The following is a 23,555-nucleotide window of genomic DNA, read 5'->3' on the forward strand; positions in this document are numbered from 1 at the left end:
AAAGGTAGAGAAGAGGAAGAGGGTTCTTCCCTATTTTCCTTTCTGCATATTGTAGGGGAAATGTTCTCCCCTTTGTGAAAACATGAGGAGTGAAGAAGGTCTCCTCTAACATTCTCAAGATTTTATTCTCTTAAACCATTAGGATGTATAGAAACTCATGGCCCCCCAGAGTTATACTGTTCCCCCAGGTTCTCTCATGGTGGTCATTACCATGACCTTGGTGAGGTCTTTCTTGGTGAGGTCTTTCTACTCACGTCAATGTCCCCTTCTTTGCATAGACACCCTGGATCATCACAGAGAACTTAACATTTGTTCCAGTGGGCTCTGAAATGGTTTAAATGCCCAAGGCTAAAAATCCATTGCCTATTCTTATCCCATCTCAAGTTGTCACTAGCCAAGGTATGCCCAATACACTTCATCAGAAGTTACAGCAAGTGCAAATAACAGCAATACAATTCAAAATATAATGTCAGCAGAATAAGAATGACTCAAACTTGAATTTGAACTGCCTCCCAGTATTAAACTCCTGGGAGCAATCAAAGTACAAAATTCAAATCATCCTTTACATTATAATCCAAAGAAATTAAAGGCCAACATTCTGAAATTAAAGACTACAGAAATTGAAGTCTAAATAATATCTTCTCCATTTGTGGGCAGAAAAAAAGTGTTGCTTAATCTCACACGGCAGGGTTCTCAGATTCCATAATAGCATATTCCTTTGGCATCTCTTGCCTCTCACTGGAATGAGAGTAGTTTCTTTCGGATCTTGGATTAATTAGCCAATTCATATGTATCTCACTTTATAATATGTTAAGAGGAATTAATAGAAATGGAATTATCAATGGACTCACAAGCAAAACTATTCTTAAAGTAGGTATGCAAACACATACATACATGCATACATACATACATAAATACATCTTCCAGAACCCAGCTTTTACTATGATTGGTAAGCACTCAAAGACCATATAATAGCAATAGAGGAGGGTCAGAGGGTATAGTAGCCAGAACAGTTTGGATCACTTAAAAATCATTTCTAACTTCTCACTTTGCCTTACTTTTTAAAAGTCTAGATACCTAACTACTTGATTTTCTTAGTCATCCTCCAGCCTGAATTGTGTATCTGGAACAAATCTGGCCAACATGTTACAAATGAATGTCTGAATAAATAAAGCCTCAAGTAAAACCTTTTGGCTCTCAGCCTTCTTCAAGTCTAAAATACAGACATGGAGTTGGGAGCAGCAACAGCTATCCTGTGACTAGGAAGACAAAACCCTGTGTTAAAAATGAAGGACCTAAAACAGAGAAAAAGTTTAGGTTCCTGGTGGATTTCCACTCCATGGTAGGTCTACTTCTGGATGTCTTCATATGTGAGAAAATTAAATCTTTATGTAATTAAATTATACAAGCTGTCTATGACTTTGCAGGTAAGCACACTTCTGAATAAGTCCAAGAAAATAGAAAATCCCAGTTCCAGCTTCACCAACATGCAAGTCAGTCTGCAATCCTGTCAATCTGAGAGTCTACTGCTCATAAGAGTTGGGAGAAATATCCCATCAGCAGGTGACTTCTACCATCCTTTGGGGAAACATCCACCAGTGCACACTTAGAAATTATACTGATGGCATCACAGTCACCAGACCTCATGTGTGCCTTTGTTTCCCAGTAGAACCTCTTAGTTTCCATATTTTGAGCTCCATGCTCCTGTGCCCACCCTCACCTTCCCACAGTAATGAACTATTAAAAATATTCTTTAGTTTGATCAGCCCTGTTTCTAATAAGATAATTGGGATGAATGACTATGTTAATATCTACTAAATCTTGTCAAAGACCTCATTCAGGAAGAAGGAAGAGGGGAAAATGAGAAGATGGGATAAAAACTGATATTCGGTCACAAGTATAAGTGTATCAAGAAACACAAGAAAAATATGACATTTTATGGGGCTGAGAGAACAGAAGTTACCTCCTGCTCTGGGTATTTGGTTAGGTGTCATGGAGGCAATATTTGCATATAGTCCTCACCTTTTCTATCCCTGCTCAGAAACTGAAGGAAGAAGAGCAAAAGGAAGCATCCTGGCAGAGGGAACAGCATGAGCAAAATACATGAGTCAAAGATCTGGAAATTTCTGGAAATCTTTGATGTGTTCAGAATATTTGTACCATAGTATGAGGTGAGTCAGATAAAATTAATAAAAAGCTAGTTTAGGTAAAAAAAAATGTTTATCTTGAGTGCCACTATGCTCCAACTATTTTTCAGGCGATGTGAAACAGTGGACAATAGAGAGTGGTAGATCAACATGAACTTCGGTTGCTCTAACAACAGTGTATAAAATAGATGTAATTACACTAGTCTCAGAAAGGGGGAGAGGGGGACAGAAAGGAGGAGATATAATTCCCAGGATCTTGTGACTAATTGAATATGCTGAGCTAAAGAGAAAGAAAGTCACTAATGACAGAGATTTCTGGATGGGTTGCCCGGAAGATGGGGAAGTATGTAATTGAACTAGTTATGCTAAGAGAAGAGAAGATAATGTCTTTCATCCCATGATAAGCATGAAATACATCAAGGCAGACGTGTCAAGCACACTATTGAAAACAGTGAACAAGAGCTTAGGGGAAAAAGTAAGATTAAATTGAAGACTTAAGTGTTCTCCCTACATAGGATGTAGTGGAAATCAAGACAGTGAATGAACCTCCAAAAGAAAAGAGTACAGAGAAAGACAGGACCATGGACCAGAAATTTGGGGATAATTTTCAGAATTATGTGAATGCTGATTACACAGAAATCCAAAAGAGGAGAGATTTTCTAGATTGAAAAGATGAATATATTATTATCTCTGATATATGGAGTGAGTGGAATATTTCTTCCACATTTTGATTTTAGCAATTTTTGTTACATCTATAAATTTAAAAGCAGTAAATGTTAATTTTAAAAAGAATGTGACTAGTATAACATACTCAAAATGAAAACTGGTAATATCAATGCCTTTAATAAGTTTTAAACTTAAAAAGGAACAGTTCATTTGTTTTATTACTATGTTTAATATTCATTATTCATTTAGAATTTTTCAATAAATATTTATGGGCCACCTATTAATTGCTAGGCACTATTCCAGATGTTTGAGATATATCAGTGGACAGACCATCAAAGATCCCTGCCCTTTTGTTGCTTTTACCCTCTTTCTTCTTGTTAGAATGAAAAGTTACTTGGACTTTTCAAGGTATCTATATACCCAGTCTCATTAACTGGTGGAAGAACCATAATCTTCAAGTCAATTGAATTTATTTACTCAAGATATCAGTCCCTCTGTAGCAGAATGAAAATAATTGTGCCCACTTTTCAGGATGAGTAATGCAAATGGTAGGTCGAAAGACCTCCTTTTATGCCTTTATGCCTCAAAAATTAATTTATGTACAACAGCATAAATAGTAATGAATAAAAGAATAAAAATTCTGCATTCTAGGTTTTGATTCTAGTTTCAAAATTCACAGTATTTTCTTATACTTCAATTTTACTAGAGATATATGGATAGAGAAAGAAAGAAAGAGAAAAAGAGAAAAGAAGAAAGAAAGAAAAGTAGGAAGAAAGGAAGGAAGGAAGGAGGGAGGGAAGGAAGGAAGGAAGGAAGCAAGGAAGGAAGGAAGGAAGGAAGGAAGGAAGGAAGGGAGAAAGAGGAAGGAATTTGACTCAAGCCTTAAGAAAATTTCCAACTAATCCCCAAGTAGCATAGATGAATGAACTGTGTACTCAGAAACCATGGGTATTCTGCTACAATCAGAAAATTTCCTTTAAGTTGCATTTTATTTTATTATTCATGTAAATGTTTTATCCCGATTTTCATTTCAGTATAACCACTTTAAATGGTTTACCAAGAATCGATATTGATAATACATACTGAAGATATATCCAGTGCTATTCCTTGTGCTGAGTCCTTTTCTTACATTAGCTTGTTTCATATACCCAATTGTCCATGGCTTGGGTATAATTATTGTCCCCATTTTATAGGAAAAAAAACTAAGGCTTATAGGGATTATTTAGCTAAGAAGAACCTGCCTAGGGCCATATAGCTAGGAAGTGATACAAGGGAGATACAAATTTTGGCAGTCTGTTTCCACGTACACATCTAGGATCTTAAGATGTGTCTTAATTCACTTGTGGCTCCTTTTGCTACTTACAGCCCCCAAACACCATGGTCCATCTTAGAGATATTCAAGGGTGCCATGTGAGAGCACCAGTGTATGCCTTCTCCAGCTCCACACCCTGCCCATGCATGGTGTTCTCATCTACCTGCTTAAGAATCAGAGATGAAGGAACATAGTCTTTCCTAGGACATGTGTCCCAGATAATGAATTTTTCTAAGGGATACTAGAGTCATAATTTCACCCTACTTTTGGCTAAAGAACTGGCAAGTTGGCAATGGATGAGGGATTTCTCCTTCAGTTCTATTCTTGCTGGGATAATTTACTTGATGTCTTCCTAAAAGTTTGTGGAGAAAACGGGAGTAAAATAGTTGGGATTGGGGGTGAGATGGGTGAAATGGATGGGGAGGTGAGTGAAAGGCAAGATTTATATTCTGACAGGACAGTACCTTGATCCTGCCTTACAATGGAGGTTATTCATCTAGACCACCAGGGCCTCAGGGAAATGAAGTGTTTGGATATGGAACATATTCCATCAGCCTATTTGCTGGTGCAACTTGAAGTGACATGGGAAAAACCGATAAAGTGTCTGCCAACCTGCTTCTAGCTCCTCTGACCCCAAGCACAAGGTTCTCCTTTCTTTATGAACTTCTAATCTCACCTTTCTCTGTTTCTCCTTTACCTCTTTATGACTGGTAAAATAACAAGCTTCTTTTTATTTGGTGTTCTTAACCCAGGGAGATTGTGGCTGCCCTGATAAAATACCCAGTGTTGTAATAAAGACAGCAGATAAATATGATTCAACACACTTACAGAGACCTTATCTCTCATTCATACCAGTGTCCTGAGCAGCAGCAGCCAAGAATGTACCTCTCAACCAATATTTCCTGAGTATACATCTCAGGAACTAGAGACATAGCATTGAAATAGTCACTTAAAGTCACTACCCACACAGAGTTTAGGGTCTTCTGGGTTGAGAGGTATTCAATAAGCCACCCTGACACAGAGTTAAGACATATAATAGGAGAAATATGGGAGCATATGGGACCCCAGAACAGAAAGTTGTGTGTAATTCTACTCAGGAGTGTGACTACATAAAAATTCCTCCTTTTTAGGAACTTTGTCCCAGGAAAATGTCTTCTTTTAATGAGACTTTCTATTTCTGGTCACTAGAACATTGTCTCAACCAAAGCCCTCAGTTATAAATGTGCAGTATCTCTGTTAAAGTGCAGTGGCCAAAGTACTAACTTTGAATTTGTTAGAGTGTGATTGGCTTAGGCAATATAATATTTGAGAATGTTTGTGGTTACTTGTAAATGATGACTTAGCTCATAAATCCCAGCTTCCCTGGAAGAGTTCATCATCTAAGAGGGGCTTCTGCTCCTGTGGAGGAGGATGTGCACTCATTGTCCACTCAGTGCTCTTATAGGTTATAGAACCTACTGGTGAACCTGCTGAGCTTCCCCCATCCAGACAAGGTGAACTGGTGTGGGGACATGTACATACTGGGATGCCTTTGCATTCTGCCTGGAGCTCTAAATTTCCTTTCCCAGAGGCTAAAACCTTCTCATTTCCTCTTCACTGGGTCCACCAGAGGTGAGAGGTGACAATAAAGCTTGATTTTGTTTAGGAGTGGTGAGTCTGTCCCCTCTATAGGAAAGTCACTCAGGTAGAGGAAAAGAAATTGCTATTAGTTCTACTTCTGGAACTAGGAAATTCCTTTCTCTGGAGTTAAAAAGTGAGAATCCAATCAGGCTTTCTATAGGAAGTGAGGCCAACTAAAGGATGTGGACATGTCTGGTGAAGGTGCAGAGGAGATGGTTTTATGAAAGAACATCTTGTATGAGGACTCAGATCTCCCTAGCGTTGAGGCCATAGCACATGTAAAGTACTAAGATGAGAGCAGAGGTGAGGCAGGCTAAAAATATGAGGTTTGTGAATAATGCTAAAGAATTTAGAGTTTATCCTGGGGTCAAAGGGAAGCCTGTGTAGAGTGTGAAGCAAAAGAGAGATATGTTTGATTCACTTTTGAAACATATTCTGGCTACAGCACAGAGAAGGAATTTGAAGGAGACAGATTGGAGACTAATTTGACAACTTTAGCCATTGCTCAGGAAAAGGAAACTAAACTAGAGTAGTGGCAGCAAAAATACAGAAAAGAAGACACATTTTAGAGCTTTTGATGTCAGATTCCAGAATGACCTTGATAGATTTAAACTAGATAGCAAAGAGAGAGAGAAGTCAAGGGTGCCTACAGGATGCCTATTAGCTTGAGCACTTAGAGTGATGGTAGAATCATTCATTATTTGCTATGGACTGAATGCATTTCCCCAAAATCCATATGTTGACTTCATGACTCCTAATGTGATGGCATTAGGAGATGGGATCCTTGGGTGTCATTAAGTTTAGGTGAAGTCATAATGGGATTAATCCTTTATAGGAAAAGGATGAGATCTCAGAGATTCCTCTTGCCACCATGTGAGGACACAAGAAGAAGGTGGCTGTCCACAAGCTTCAGGCTCTCACCAGACACCAAATCTGCCAGCACCTCGATTATGGACTTTTGGCCTCCAAAACCGTGAGAAATAAATATCTGTTGTTTAAGATACCCAGTCGAGGCTATTTGATTACAGTAGTCTGAACTAAGATGCTGTGACAGGGAAGAAAAAGTAGAACAACTCCAGTTTCAGAGAGGAGCAAGTACAGATGGGGTGTTGCCAGATGTCTGAGTGGTTGAGTAGACATCACGGTCAGATGAGAATTCTAGGCTAAAGTATGGATTCCGGGCCATACACCCACAGGAGGAATGTATAGTCATAGCATGTATGGGATGACTGAGAAGATGGGGAACAATAATAAGAAGAGAAGAGCTTTAAGGACACCAATATTTAAGGGAACAGAGACAACTTTGCCTACCATGTTCACAGTCACTAAGGTGTAGAGTGAGGAAGAAGCCAAAGGTTACCGAGACACAGGCAGGTAACCCAAGTCCAAAATTCTGCTCCACAAGAACTTTAGCTTTAAGCCTAACAACGTTACCCTAGGGAATTGTCATCTGTGAATGGCCTGAGTTAGACCTGAGGTCTCCTATATTTATCACATGGATTTAAAAAAGGCCTGCAGCTATGAGGTACCACATTGGTAAAGATGTTCATTGTGATTCAAGCTAATTATTCTCCCCCATTTTATTATTTTATTTTATTATTTTATTTTTCATCTTTTTCAGGCCACACCTGCAGCATATGGAAGTTCCCAGGCTAGGGGTCGAATCAAAGATACAGCTGCCAGCCTAGGCCACATTCACAACAATGCCAGATCTGAGCCATGTCTGTGACCAACACCACAGCTCATGGCAGCTCTGGATCCTTAACCCACTGAGTGAGGCCAGGGATCAAACACACATCCTCATGGATACTAGTCTAGTTTGTCTCCACTGACCAATGGCAGGAATTCCCTTCTCCCCCATTTTGTTTTATTGTTTCATTTTTTATGATTTTTATTTTTCCATTATAGTTGATTTACAGTGTTCTGTCAATTTCTACTGTACAACAAAGTGACCCAGTCATATATATATACATATGTATATATATATGTGTGTGTGTGTGTGTGTGTGTGTGTATATATATATATATATATGTATATATATATATATGCTCTTTTTGTCATATAATCTTCCATCATGTTCCATCACAAGTGGAGAAGTCACCTTCAAAGAAGTTACTTGATTTGTCCCCATGAGAAAGGTAGAGACTGAAAGCATTCTGGATCTTCTGATCTAAACTTAATACTCTGACCCTCTCCTTATAAGCTCCTATTTAGTGCTCCTATATGTTTATGTTGGTTTATTATTTTCTGAACCTGTGGGTCCTCTCCATTTGAACTCATAAGAAAGGAAAACCTGCAGCTGAAGAAAATGGAAAAATACAGCATGGGAGCATTTCTCAGAACCATTTCTGAGACCTAAGATGCCCTTCTTTTGCCACCTTGGCCTGTCAGCTCTTGCTGAGTCCTGGAGAAAATGGGGAGTCTGAACCTCAGGCTGTGTTTGTCCCTGTTCCTTCCTCATGTTTCCTATTTCTGCTTCACACCATCACGGATAATGACGGTCAACTGGCTGCTTGGGTTTCCTTTCCCTCTGCCACTGTCATTTCCATTTTCTGGGTCTCATGCCTTTTTAGCACAAAGTTGTTGTGTTTGGGCTCTAATTTACCAGGCAGTGATAAATTCCAAGAAAAACCTATTCTTATTGAATTATTTTTGGAATGTTATGCAAACATGTCTAAATTACGTGGCAGCCAATTCTGCTCTAAGATCTGGTTTTGACTTCATGTTAATTCAAGTAGGGGAGAGAATGAAAGACACAAAACCCCAAAATGCTGAGATGCCATCTTTCATTCTCTAGGAGAATTCCTTTTTTTAAGTATACTGCTTTGATAGAGTCTAAGCTCCCTTTCAAAACCCTGGGTAATGAAGTTATAGTCCCAGGTATTCCTCCTGGAACACTCAGAGGGGGAGCTTCCCACTTCAATTCTGTAGGAGAAGAAAGACTGAAACATGTTGAAAGCTCATCACTGAATGTAGGGTACAGCTTTTTTGAAAAGGATCAAACTGGACTTGGCTTTCACTGAGTTCAGACATTGAATATAAGCCATCTTGTCCCAGGGACCTTAAAAAAAAAAAGTGTCAGTGGCTATTTTCCACCCCTGTGCTCTCCATAACCAACTCCAGGAACCAAGCTCCAGTTTCAGTAGAGACAATATATTTCTGATACCATAGTGGATCTCTTGTTTGTCCATTTTTGCATCTTCTAGCCAGTATCCCTCCATCCCTCTTTTCTTTTTCATTCTCCCTTTTTCCTTTTCTTTGTCTGTCTTTCTTTCTTTCTTTCTTTCTTTCTTTCTTTCTTTCTTTCTTTCTTTCTTTCTTTCTTTCTTTCCTTCTTTCTTTCTTTCTTGAAACATCCTATTTCCCCACTAGCTGTCCTAGAGCGACTGATGACTCTTGTCACCACCCTGAGGCCACTTATCTGAAACTGAACCCTGTATGGAATAATGGACAGTCATGAGGCAGAGTACAGAGTCCTGAGCACATCATCTGAACTCTAACTTGAGCCCATGCCTGGACTCTGTAAATACACCAGTAAGAGTAAGAATCTTGACTATTTTGTGCTTCAAGTTTCAATATATTTATCCAAAAAGAAGGACAGGTAAGCATACCGAGCCTTTTTTATAATGATTTTTATTTTTTCCATTATAGTTGGTTTACAGTGTTCTGTCAATTTCTACTGTACAGCTACGTGACCCAGTCGCACAAATATATGCATTCTTTTTCTCACATTATCCTCCATCATGTTCCATCATAAGTGACTAGATATATTTCGCTGTGCTATGCAACAGGATCTCATTGCTTATCCACTCCAAATGCAATAGTTTGGATCTATTAATGAGCTTTTTTTAATGAGTTTTTAAATATATTCCATGGATCTCTGAAATTCCAAAATAACTGTCCATTATATTCTTGTTCAAAATGCTATTTTGTGCACAAGTGGATAATTAGATAGAACAGAGTTAGTGAAGAAGAGGGACTCAAATTCCTAAATTAAAACTTTTATTGCAGTGTCTCCCCTCCCCATCGTCAAAGGATTCCAATCAAATCTCCTCACCCTGGCTCTACCAGCTACCCGTCTACATTTTGAGCCTTACCCTTCAACATCCTTTCATATTTCCCATGCCTTGGCCAGACTGAGCCCTAAACTTTTCTCCACCCATCCTCAGTACCACCCTTCTATGTCCTGGAAATCAAGATCTCCTTTTTGTGGAAAGCCCTCTCTACTCAGCTTCATCCCACACACCTATACCTCCCAGTCCACCCATCAGCAACGTCTCACTCAAGATTCACCTTCTCCAAAAACCATTCCTCATCATCCTATCCCCAATGCCCCTTCTAAGGTATAATTCCTTCTCTGAGTCCCCAAAGCACTTTACCTGGACCTTACTTATGTTACCATGTCAAGTTCCCCTTGCTCATCACCTCAGGTTCTGCACCACCCCCAAACCAGTGCTCAGGTGCTTCAGGGGCCCTTGTTTATCCACCAGCCACAGAAGCAAGCAGCCCTGTGTGGACTCTGGCTGAATGCACAGGAGCACAACCTGACAGTGACCTTTTTCATGTCTGTTCTGAACCTCTTGCCTTCCATTTTTGTATATCCCTTTTGCTTCTGAGGTATTAAACCCAGTGGGATATACATGAAGTTTGACCAGTGGGAGAGAAGAGCAAGTGAATAAATTCTCCATTCACCAGGCACTTCTCTGAGACCCGGTTTCACAGGCCTCTAGGAAGTCCCATGAGGCTGAGAAATTAGTGACACTTTTTAGCCAGTGGTGTCCAGCTTGGTGAACATCCCCTTATAATTTTTCTTCTCCTTTCCTTCCCTATCTTCATACCTCCTTTCTTGGGGTTGTAATCAATCCTTGGTAAAGAATTAGCACAATATTTTTTTGTTATTTCTGGTTCTGCTTTCAAAGGTACCCAAACTTCTCACTTTTTTTACTTTTTCATTTATGATTTTTATTTTTTCCATCATAGTTGGTTTACAGTGTTATGTCAATTTCTACTCTACAGCAATGGGCCCAGTCATACATACATACTCTGGTTTCTCTTCAGATCGTGTATATCTTTCTCTTTTTACTTTTTACCATATAACACTGTTGTTTATGTTTGGCCTTACCTTATTTAATGACATAATTATTATAGGTAGATTCTATATTTTCCATCCATGTACTACAATATCCCAGATAAGTGCATAGCATAGTATCATTGCTTAAAAAATATCTGTTATGCTAAATAGATATTCCTACAAAGACATACAGATGGACAAGAAATATATGAAAAGATGCTTAATATAGCTAATTATCACAGAAATGCAAACCAAAGCTGCAATGAGGTATCATGTCACCCCAGTCAGAATGGCCATAATTTAAAAATCTGCAAATAATAAATGCTGAAGAAAGTGTGGAGAAACAGGAACCACCCTACTCTATTGGAGGGAATGTAAATTGGTGCAACCACTGTGGAAACCAGTAAGTAGATTCTTCAAAAAAACTTCAAATAGAGTTGTCATATGATCCAGAAATACCATTCCTGGGCATATATCTGGATCCAAACTATAATTTGAAAAGACACATGTACCTCAATGTTCATAGCAGTGCTGTTTACAATAACCAAGACATGGAAGGAACCTAAATGACCATCGACAAATGAGTGGGTAAAGAGGATGTGGTATGTTATCATCACATTACACACACACACACACACACAAACACACACACACACACACACACACAGATATATAATGGAATATTACTCAGCCGTAAAAAGAATGAACTAATTCCATATTAAGTGACATCAAAGACAAATATGATATCACTTATATACGGAATCTAAAAAATTGATATGAATGAATTTATTTACAAAACAGAATTAGACTCACAGATATAGAAAACAAATTTATGGTTACCAAAGAGGATAATGGATGGGGAGGATAAATTAGGAGTTTAAGATTAATATAAACACACGATTATATATAAAATAGACAAACAACAAGAACCTACTGTATTACACAGGGAACTACATTCAATATCTGCTAACAACTAACAATGGAAAAGAATCTGAAAAAGAATACATATATACATGTATATACGTATGAATCACTTTGCTATACAACTGAAACAAATACAACATTGTAAAGACATATACTTCAATTTTTAAAAATACTATACTTCAATTTTTAAAAAAATATGGTTTAAAGTAACACTGTTCTTTCAATTAAAAATGTCTGCATTAAAACTGCAACAGACTTTGGGAAATGTAGCATCAACAGGGACCAGAATGGACATATCCAGTATGGAGTGGAGGAGCAATTTGTTCCTCAGTTATGACTTCTCATGTCAAAGACTTGTTGATATAATCAAGACCTGCACTGGCACACAATTTGATCAAGGGAGGTGTACTTTCTTAACCCAATAGAATTGGATGCACAATTACGGCAGAATATAGACAATAATTAGATCAGACCTTTATCTGGAAGATAAGTTAGCGAGTCACTGAGGAGCAGACCACAGGGAAAGTAGTGGAGTGACTTTCCTTAGTTTTGTGAAGATTAGGCCAGCAGGCACTCAGTTCTTTGGGGAAAGATTGTAAAGAAAGCCTGATACCTTTTGCAGTATATGCCAAAAAAAAAAAAAAAAAAAAAAAAAAGGCAAATTCGCAAAAGGCAGAAGAGCCCCCTCGGAGAAAGACCTTATTACAACGTATTATGGACTGAATATTTAAGTGCTCCCAAGTTCTTGTTGAAATCCTAACCTCCAATGTGATGGTATTAGGAGGTAGGGATTGGGGAGATAATTAGATTATGAGGGTGGTACCACCATAAACAGTATTAGTGTCTTTATAAGAGACAAGAGTGCCCATAGTGGTGCAGGGGAAACAAATCCGACTAGGAACCATGGGGTTGCAGGTTTGATCCCTGGCCTCGTTCAGTAGGTTGGGGATCTGGCGTTGCCATGAGCTGTGGTGTAGGTCACAGACATGGCTCGGATCTGGTGTAGGCCATCAGCTACAGCTCCCATTAGACCCCTAGCCTGGGAACCTCCATATGCTGTGGGTGTGGCCCTCAAAAGACAAAAAAAAAAAAAAAAAAAAAAAAAGGGAGAGAGAGAGACAAAAGAGATTCCTCTTTCTCACTTTTTCAACCTGTGAGGATACAATGAGAAGACAACCATCTGCAAAACAGAAAGAGAGCCCTCATCTGACACTGGATCTCCCAGTGCCTTGATCTTGGACTTCTCAGGCCTCCAGAACTGCACAAAATAAACTGCATCTGCTGTTTAAGGACCCAAGTCATAATATTCTGTTGTAATAGCCTGAACAGACAAACACAGAAAATCAGGAAGACTGGGATGGCCTCAACTGAGATATTCTAGAATGAAAAGAGATCATAGCCTCCAAGGACAGAATGCACCCTGAATGAACTGGAGGTCTTTCTACCAATCCCTCCTCCAATAGCACCACCATGATGACCTCACTTCCTCTAGTATACCATTTTTCACATCCTGGATCTTTGTGGCTAGACCCTTGATACTCATGTGTGGCCTTGAAATCACTGACCACTACTCATACCCAGGTCTATAAGGGCATGGCTATAGCCCTATTAGTCCATATTGGGGCAGTTTAACAAAAGCACCCATGGAGGGAGCTGAAACAACATGCATCCATAAATGAACAGATGGTACACTCAAGTTCTCTCTGAGCCATGTATCTGGAAACAGGAGTGTGCACTTTGGACTATGTCCCTGGAGTTCTTGGATCTCAAGGGAGTAGTCTTCCTGCTAATGAGGACTCAGCCAGTTAATTGCAAATTAAAAGATGTGACCACATTCTTAAGGTGATGAAGTGGTTCCTTCTGATCATTCCAGGACTTGCTAAGCCATCTCCAAGAAGTACACTCTGTTGACCACAGCCTTTCAAGAGTACCAGGTGTAGCTGTGGTTTGTTGGAAAGTGTGATCCGTGCAGAGAAAAACAAAACAGGAGATGGGCAGAGGAGAGGAGATGAGTAATTGCACCTGTCAGAAAATAAGGATAATGGTTAAGAATATATGCATGGAAGCTCTGACTTCTGCGGAGAAAAACACCAGTGAAAACATGAGGGATTGTTTGTTCTCAGTCTCCCCTGGTAGATTTGAGTGTTTGGGCCCGGTGGCCTGTATTGCTGTCCAGCCAACACTATTAAAAGTGCCTGCTCACACTTGGTGGTTAGCACAGGCATTTCACAACCCCTGACCTGTTGCCCATCCTGCAGATAGAGGCAGCTCTAATTTTGCAAAATGCTATTTTTAAAACAACCAAATCTTTCCACATGGCCCCTGCTGCAGCCCAAAGGAAGGAGCCGGTTGCCTCACCAAGTCTTTGGCACCAAAAGGCTTCACTGTGGATGCCTTTTTTTTTCTGTCATACCATCCTGATTAAGATTAATTGTTCCAGTTGAAGTGAGTCACTCAGAAAGGATAGGAAGGGTAGAAGAGGGCAGTTTGCTTTTTTTTTTTTTCCTACTTCAATGTTTGTTCTGAAAGATCAAGAAGAATACAGAAGTGAAGCAAAGGAATTTAAAGTGTGGAACATGTAATAAAGGACAGCAAGTGAAAAAGTTATTACAGGCTCCATGTTTATCTTCAGCTCAGTGACTTTCAGAAGAGCATGCATTTGGCTGGTAAGCTGGGAGGATGTGACTGCTCCCTGCCAGTTGGAGCTTTGACCTGAACTCTCAAAAACCCAGCTGACCTCATCCAGCCCCATCCACCCTAAATAACAAGGCCAGGACACCCTCCCTTCAACAAGCTTGTGTACACACTCACACACACACATACACACACACATACACACACACATACACACACACACCCTCCAGATGTATACACTGAAACCTCAAAAACCCTTTTGAGGGAAAAGTCATATATAACCAAGAAAGAAACTGAGTTAGGAAAATAAAATACACAACCCCCAAATTCAAGACTGCACCAAAGAGGAAATAAATATTTATAGAACGGCTTTGACTTACTGAGCATTGGTGCAATGTCTTGCTCTTCCTGAGTCACTTCTCCAAGGTCCAGACTTGCACTGCCCTTCTGAGTATGTTCCCTTGCCTCTGAGACCATCCCCTCAACTGTCTGCTAAGCATCTCAGGCTGTTTTGTTGGTAAAGTGGGCCTAGATGAAGCAGCCCAGGCTATTGGGAGGGCATCTATAGAACATTTACAGAGACTTATTCAAACCCATGATCTCTACTCTCATTCCAAATAGAAAATATCTAACCTCTATGAAGTTTCCTCCATTTCACTATCTTAACAAAAGGGAGAAAGGTTTGGCAATGAAGGAAATGTACAGCTTTGCCAAATGTGTGCACTCAGTAAGGATCAAGTTGTCATGACCTGCTGGGAAGACAATTAGGCAGGGCATTGAGAGACTGAAGCACACAGCATCCCACCCAAATTATGGTACATTAGAAACCCATTGGCAAATGAGTGAATTAGCCTGGGTATGAATTTCAGACTAACTAGTTGTGTGACCTTAGAAAAACTACTTCCATTTTCTGGAATTCAGATTATGCAGTCCAACTTTCTCTAGGTCCCAGAGGCTCTAATCTAGGTGATGGCTTACCTGTTTTTGCCAGATCAAGGTTACTGGCAGATTATTATGCAGGAACTCATTACCCAAAGAGTAACTCACCTGAACTCCCTCCATCTCTCAGCCCCGTACATACACCACACCACATTATGATGGATGGTAAATCAAAAAATGAAGGATTCCCAGTTGCATGAACATAAGTCAATGCCATCTCGGCCACAGTTAGGTAAATGGTCAAAATACAAGTAACATTTTGTCCCTCAGAAGTTTGAACCCAGATAGCTTCAGTCCCATATTGGCCCATGATGCTCCTCCTGCCAATCCATCCTACCTCTTCTTCTCTGGGTCCCGGACCTTCTTGAGAACTACAGAATATCAGACAAAGATCTCAAGGTAAATTGCAGTTTCACCCTCCTATTTTTAGGGATGAGGCAGCTGAGATTCAGAGTGGTTAAAGGGGTCTGTCGATTCACAAAGCCAGTATAACCTAGCCATGTCCTTCGAATCTCATTCAGCGTCTCTTCTACCACAGAATTTGCCCAGTCATCCCAATTTCCACAGGACCTTGGGCTTCTATTTACAGCTGGAACTATTTTGGCAACAGTCTTTCCTAGTAGCCAACTCAGGCCTCCCTGAAATGAAAAACCAAGAGATACTTAAGCAGGCAAAATGGCCAGGGACCCATGGAGGAATAAAGGGCCCAGGAGAGAAGACACTATGACCCAATTCTTTCCCTTAAAGACCAGGGATCTCTGGGTATTTCGCTTTGTTTTGTTGCTTTTTTGTTGACCTTCCCCCTCATTTGTGTCCCAATTTAGTTTTGCGTGGGAAAGAGAAGGTCAAGAATCTGGGAAGGCAGGGAAGATATTTTATTGGCCAGAAATTGGCAAGTTCTCATATTCCTCCTTCATCAGGATGCCTGACCCACTGGTTGGAGATGGGTCTTCACATTCTGGCTGCTCTTGGGCCCTGTAAATTCACGCTTTTTAATTTTTACAGGGCGATTTATGGGCTTCAAAGAGGGGAAGCTGAGGGATCTGTTGTCAGGGGATACATTGAGCAATGAACCTTCTTCTTGGTGTTCTTTTTCTTCCTTCCCTCTGCGAATCTTGTAAATGAGGATTTAGACCCTCTGAGAAAGATGGAAAAGGACTCTTTGGGGACCAGTCATGAAAAAGCAGAAGGGTCATGGAGAGGCTTCAGGAAAATCTGGTCTGTCTCTAATCAACTTGGTTATTGGGGGGACAGGAGAACATTTAGCAGATTAGCTTCATAGCCCATTCTGAACTGTCCAAGCTATGAAGGGAAAAAAATGCATGACCTGATGATTTAAGCCAGAATTTCTCAAGATGTTTAACAGTTCACATTTTGAAAGCAGTGCTTTGGGAGGAATGTGGTAGGATCTAAAGAAGTAGAAGTAGATAGTTCTCTAAGTCTCTAGAGTTACTGCCCAGAGTATCATAATCTTCAAGTAGACATACAGTCACTTAACAGATGATAACAGATAGAGAACCAACAATGATGTAACAATGAACTAAAGTCAAACTTGAGAAAAATGTTATGCCTGTTAAGGAAGGGGCAGTGTTAGTCGCTAGAATTTTATTTATCAATAGAGCAAAGTTTGGGAAAAGGACTAGGTCCTTTTTCCTAAGTGTCCTCACCATTTTAAAGCTTCCCAATGAAAAGGGAAGTTTAAAACAATGAAGGAGTCATGGTCATTGTCATCGTCATCATCATCATCAGCAGCAGCATCACCCTGCCTCTTATTGAACACTTATTAAAAGCTTATTGGATGCCAGGTATATAATAATCGCTTTGCATATATTATCACACATCAGCTCTCCTGAGATGGGGCATGATTTTCTGCCTCTCATGGATCAGGAGAATTGGAGCAGTATCTCTCCCATGTTTTGCAGAGTGGTGGCAAGAAGAAACCTCAACTTCACACAAGGTCTAACCTCAGTCTCTAGAAGTGAGAAAGCCAATGCTCGGAGGATTTCGGCTCCTATTCAGGCTTTCTGATTTTTCCTTCTTCCTAAATAATCAATCAGTTCATGCTAAAGTATGGCAGCTCCAAAGGTAAAGAGAAGAGAGACATAGTTTTAGGAAAAAAATTAGACATCTGGTTCTGCAGATCCTAACAATGATGGTTTGAACCCCTCTCCATGCTCCCTTATTGTGATGTCTCTGTTTGGCTTGGGAAGACTTCCAGGAAAGTCCCCAACCTATTCATGGAATAGTCTAGCTTTACTCCATCTTCTCATGGCCCTGGATCCTTAGGAAAGTATTATGCATGGAACTGGAGAGAACTTGAGCTGTTTATGTGTGGTGGAGTGACAGGGATGTGGTCTTGGGTCTACATTTGAGGACTACCGCCAACAGCAGCTGTCCACTTAGCTTAACAGGCCCTGGAAGTGGGGGTGATATCTATTCTCTCTACTCTCCCTTGATTTCTATTACTAAAGCCCCTTGAATTTTCCTAGTAGGTATCCAATACCAGAGATGCAGTGGTTATGTTGAATGCCTGAGGAAAATGAAAAGAGAAGAAAAAACTATGATCATAAAAGCAAACTGGAAAAACTAGAACTGGAAAAATTCTACTAGGGAAATGCACAATATGACTAAATCAATTTAGATTCTTCTGGAAAGAGGTGTGTGTGAGGCATGGATGGTGATGCTAATAAACAGCACATACTTGGCGTCTCCAAAAGAGCAGGAAACCAGACTCTTTCCAAGGACAAGGGTGATGCATTTAGAGAAATAACACCCCAGAATGGTCATAGGCAGTCCTGCTACAGACATGGCAAGGCAAAGTGCCAGAACCTATGTACTTTCAAATCAATTTGCAAATCCCTTGGATTATCGAGAATTTTATTTGCCTTTAGAGTGGACCCGCCTTATACACCATAAACATTTTATTCAGGCATTAAGCTCTGGACCCTGCCTCTCATTTCCTTTGCACTACTCCTGCTGAGAGCCTTGCTTACATCCACTTTCTTTGGCTGAGCCTGAGAGTTAACCTACAATCTCCATTTGCTTAAAGCAGCCAATATCTTCTCATAGACCTGCTATTCTCCAATTCCTCTTGCTCTGGTTTTGAAGGCAAAATAACATCTTCCCAAAGATGCCCAAATCCCCAAAATCCTGTGAATATGTTACCTTACAGATCAAAAGGGACTTAGCCAATATGATTCGATTAAGGATGTTGAGATGGTAAGATTATCTTGGGTTGTCCAACTGGGCCCAATGTAATCACAAGGGTCCCTAAAAGATGGAAGAGAAAGGCAGAAGAGACATAGAAGGAGATGTGACAATGGAAGTGGAGGTCAAGCATCATTTCTTTGGGCCAGGACCCTATAGTGCCTTCCTTTATCAGGTCAAATCTCTTCAGTGCAGCCTCCCTTTTTCCATACACTTCACTTTCATAACAATCACCATCACACCTGTACATGAGTTTGTGTGACTACCAGATGAATATCTGTACCCTTTATGAGCATACATGAAGGCAGGGACTATGCCAGATTTTTATTCCTTCTGATGTCCCAGCCCACAGCAGGCACTCAATAAATATTTACTGAATAAATGAGCAAGTGAAAGGGTGAGCAGGATTTAAACCTCCTATGGTTCTGAGTATTCTTTAGTGTAGGTGGAAACACAGCAGTGCATGAGGCATCCCACTGATTTGCTCTTTTCTCTCTGTTTTCCTATCTTGCTCCAACCAGAACATTTATCTTTACATATGGTCTTAATACAATTCTGCTGGGAGAACAGCAGTATCTGTAACTCCAATCAATGGCTCAGGGAGTTTGTAGGGATGGGAAATTTCCTTCTTCTATGTTATGATTTGTATTCAGATTATTCCTTTTTTAACTTTTGACCGGATGGCCCCACCAGCATACAATGATCTCTGTTGTTAGACTGGAGACCTCCTGTTGCTTTTCTCTCCTCTAAATGTTGAAAGATCATCCACTTATTCCAAGACTGAGGTCCAGCCCAGTTTTGCAATACCCCAGAGGGATCCCATTTTCAAATTATCAGAAGATAGTTTATTGAAATTCATGTCAACCTTAGTTTGATCCCACACATATTTTGAAAGGAAGTTGTGAGGAGATTACAAAAAAAAGTAAGGAAAGAAAAGAAAAAGCAACAGCCATTATAAATACTGAAAAGGCAAATGCACTCAACTCAGATCATTATTGCGCACTCACTATGTGTAAAACTCTAATATAAACATTTTTTTTCCAGCACTCTCCTATTCTCCAATAATTAATTGCTTCTGACTATAGGGCATAGTTAGAACATCTGCATATTTGACTCTCACAACTTGCCTGGGAGGGAGACAAGGCGGATGTTACTGATCTATTTAAGCACTAAAGTCATGAAATAATTGCTCTTGCTCATTTACTGGGGCTTTCATTTTTGTTTTCTGGTGCCTCTTATGCTACCTAACATATAGTGTCCTGGGTAAATAATTTTTGAAGGAATAAGTAAATGCCTGCCTTCTTTTTAACAGGAGTGTTTTTGATTGACTTGCTCAACATTACCCAGTTAGTAGATGAAGGGCTCTGGACTTGCAATCCAGCCATCTGGTTCCAAGTTCAGTGCCCTTTCTTCTCTTCAGTCTAGGAGAGCATTCCACCAAAGGGAGGAGGGATGGTGGAAACAGGAGGTTAAACACTGCTTTGTACTTGAAGAGTCCTGCATGAATGGTGGACACATGGTGGGGAGTTTAAGTCTCTCAAGGCAAAGAAAAATAAGCACAGAAGCCAGAAATCATTTAGTTTATTCAGCCAAGCATCAGGAAGAAACATAGACAGACAATGCACACAAATAAAGATACAGTGATGCCTGGAATCTTCTCCATACCCCAGCTGTGGCCCTGCAAACTAGAGAGAACAGCCACCCCCTCCACACATCCCCCACTAAACCAAGCGAGTCAGGCACACCCCTGACATGGCACTCAGTCCAACCCAAGGGATTTTATAGCCCTCAGGATGTTTAAAGAAGCAAAAGACCTGGAGGACATGTATTTCTGGCTCATTAAAGAAAGTTTATTTTAAAATATTTAACATTTCTTTATTAAAGGAGAACAGGCAGGATATAAGCTCTATAAACTTTCTGAGCAGAGAGCATTGCTAGCATTCCAAATGGATAAATTATTGCCTTGTGTGAGAATCAAGACTTTTGCCTATTTCACTTTACAGGTGGCTGCATATGGAATATTTTTCTTGCAAGATCATAATGCATAATGAGCTTTTGAAAATTAAAATCATAGCTGAATTTTTCTTGCTGCCTCATTACTATGCCAAGTTAGGGAGGAGGTTTGTGGTTTATTCTCAGGGCAGTTTTACCCAGAGCATACCATGTATGATAGGCTGATTTTGCGATGCCTCTCAAATTATACTATATGAAATGTCAGCTGGGGCCACCCGTCCTTCAGAGATAAGCCTTTTTCTCAGATTTTAGAGACTAAAGTAAAACTACCAGAGGCCTAAGTCCTTTGTATTTTCACCCCTGGCTCATCCATCACCAGGAGGGGCTCACATTATGAGTACGAACATCCAAGTGTCCAACACCCAACTTCTATCTACAAATTTGCAAACCATGCTTCTTGGTCACTCCTTTGGCCTAGACGTATACACAGAGGTCGGGTGATCTACACTGTAGAAGGACCTGGGAAAGAGGCCTGTGCAGGCCTAGAAAGTTAGCTTAGGACCAGTAGGATAGGGAATTCCAGGCCCCCTGGATGCAGAAGAGTATGGGTTCCAGATGTACATATCCCTGATTGTGCAAACTGCTTACTCCCCAGGGAGGGGCAGTGCTGGAGAAGAGCCAGAAAGGGGCCCTCTGAAGTGCAGAGTTCAGAAGTAGGACCCTGGCTAACTGCATCTGGGCTACTGCCAATCAGATTTAGGAAAACCTGACTTAAACACCCCAAAGCCCAAAGCTCCCTGTATAACATCTGTTGTTTTCTCGGGTTTTGTATATTCATGGTCTCCTGCTCTGGCTAATCTCCAGGCGAGCACTACTTCTGTTTCACCTCACACCAACCCAAACTTGAAATGCCACCACTTGACAGATTTTTAGGAAAAACTCTTCTCATACCAAGCATCTTAATTTCCATCAATTGTACCAAAGACTCAGGTGTTGAAGAGTTCTTGTGTTCTCTCTGCTTCCTCTTCTTTTCAAGGAGCAAAATGAATTCTATTATTATCATCATAAAAGGAGTTGATAGTGTGTGTGTTTAAGAGTGTAATACATGTGTGTCTATATACAAACACATATGTAACTAAAATTCAATAGAAGAGAAACAGACACAGGAGTTCAGCCAAGGTATATGAATGGTAGAATAATATAGATAATATAGCCACCAGGATTGCTACCTTCTAAGATACTGCAAACAACAGTTTTATCAAATGTTTCTCCACTGAATAAGCGAATCACCAAGAAGTTTCCTTGCTGTGTAATCTTAACTTGGAAGCCAGTGGCACACATTTTAGTTTGCTGTTGCACTCCAGTTCTGGTACCAATATATTCATTAGTTGGATTTAGTCATTCTCATCGCAGCAATAAACTACCCCAAATCTCGGTGGCTTACAACAAAGTCTTATTTCTCACTGACCTTTGTGCTGGACACACCTCTTTTCCATGGATCTTCTTCATTCTGAGGTCCAGGCTGAAGGAGCAACCCCTCCCTGGAACATATTATTCTTGCAAAGAAGGAAAAGAGCAACAGAAACTGTGATGTCTTTTAAGGTTTCTGTTCAGATGTAGTCTACATTTCTGCTTACATTCCATGTGGCAAATGTAAGTCACAGGGCCAAAGTTAATCTGTGGGGAGGGTACATACAATTTTTTAAATAGGTCGAGGGTAACTAGTTGAGAACAATAACACTACAAAATCCACCAAAGAGAGATATCTTCATCATCCTTCAAGAAGCAGCTCAATATGCCATCTCCTCAGTATCACTCTGTGAAGACATCTCCGTGGGCTTTTTGTTCTATAGCATACATTACAACATTGAGATGTGTGAGAATAATACCAAGATAAAATACTCTTTCCTACTACTTAGCAAGCCCTTTGAGGGCAGGGACTACCCTTTATTTTATTCTATTTTCTCAGTACTTAGCATCATCCTTGACCTTAATATATTGCTATATTAATGTTTATTTTTAAAAATATGTAATACCATGTGGAACCAATTATGAGATCCAAAAGACATTAGGAGAAAGTTATGCAAGAAGAGAGGGAGGAAGACCAGAAACTGAGACTTGTACTTTTTAAGTTGATATCTAGGTATAGAACTAGATTTATATCCAGATCCAGATAAAGATATGGGTGTAGATATAAATCCAGATCCAGATAAATATATGGGTGTAGATATAAACATAGAATAGATATATGAGGATAAATATGTGGTAAACAATTGAATTTATAAGCCTAAAGTTTGGGAGAGATGTCCAGGGTGGAGATGATACAAACTTAGCAGTCATCATCTTGTGTGATGAAATTTAAATCTCTAAGACTTGGTTCTTGGTTCTCCATTCTCTCACCTAGGAAGATGATGGAGAAAGAGATGTTTGTCATGTTCCCCATTTCTTATCTCAATTCCTAACCTACCTGATGTCAGAATCTCAATTTTTTCCTTGGAAAAACCCATTGGAATCTCTTGAATCAGGCTCTCCAACTCAAGAGGTCAATCTTGAGTGACCATAAGTTTCTCATTGGAATGGGCATATATATTCAATCTCAAAACTCTGATTTCATCCTCTTTGACCCCTTAAGGTTATCTCAGCAAAGAGCTGCCTGAATTCTTAGAGGGACCATCAAGGGCATTTCCTTCCACCTTTGGGCTCGTCGTGCCAGTGTCATGCCTCTGTATGTATGTCACTTCCTTTCCCCTCCTCCTTCATTTATCATGTTGGGAGAAGGTATTGAATTGTATTGAAAGCATAATAAGTGTCAGGAATGATAACATACATTGTGCATATGCTATCTCATTCTATTCTCCCCATAACCTGGTAAAATAGATGTTGACTCAATTTACCAATGTCATATCTGAAGCTCAGAGAGATTAGGTAATATGACTAAAGTCACAGACATGAGGGAGCAGAACTCTTGAAGTATCTTTTAGTGAAGATTCCATATCTCTACAAAAGCCACTGAATTGCCTCAAACACATGAAACCCTTGGAATCTAATCCTTGTGCTTTGCGTATAAAGAAACAAGCACGGT

At 40.0% G+C, this 23,555-nt stretch overlaps 2 long non-coding RNA genes across 2 annotated transcripts in view; one reads left to right on the forward strand and one right to left on the reverse strand.

Annotated features, from left to right (window-relative positions):
• The window catches only part of LOC110257097 (uncharacterized), an 85,972-nt gene extending 84,644 nt beyond the window's left edge, over positions 1 to 1,328 (forward strand). Inside the window, exon 7 of the long non-coding RNA XR_014829802.1 lies at positions 1,099 to 1,328. This is a non-coding gene — a long non-coding RNA (uncharacterized LOC110257097). The remainder of the gene's footprint in view (positions 1 to 1,098) is intronic.
• The window catches only part of LOC146396137 (uncharacterized), a 569,893-nt gene that overhangs the window by 132,104 nt on the left and 414,234 nt on the right, over positions 1 to 23,555 (reverse strand). The window lies entirely within an intron of this gene.

The sequence above is a fragment of the Sus scrofa genome, chromosome 15 (genome assembly GCF_054392235.1).
Source record: "Sus scrofa isolate SSC_HxYL_T2T_F1_AM1 chromosome 15, Sscrofa_HxYL_maternal_Yorkshire_Landrace_v2.0, whole genome shotgun sequence".
Taxonomy (NCBI): domain Eukaryota; kingdom Metazoa; phylum Chordata; class Mammalia; order Artiodactyla; family Suidae; genus Sus; species Sus scrofa.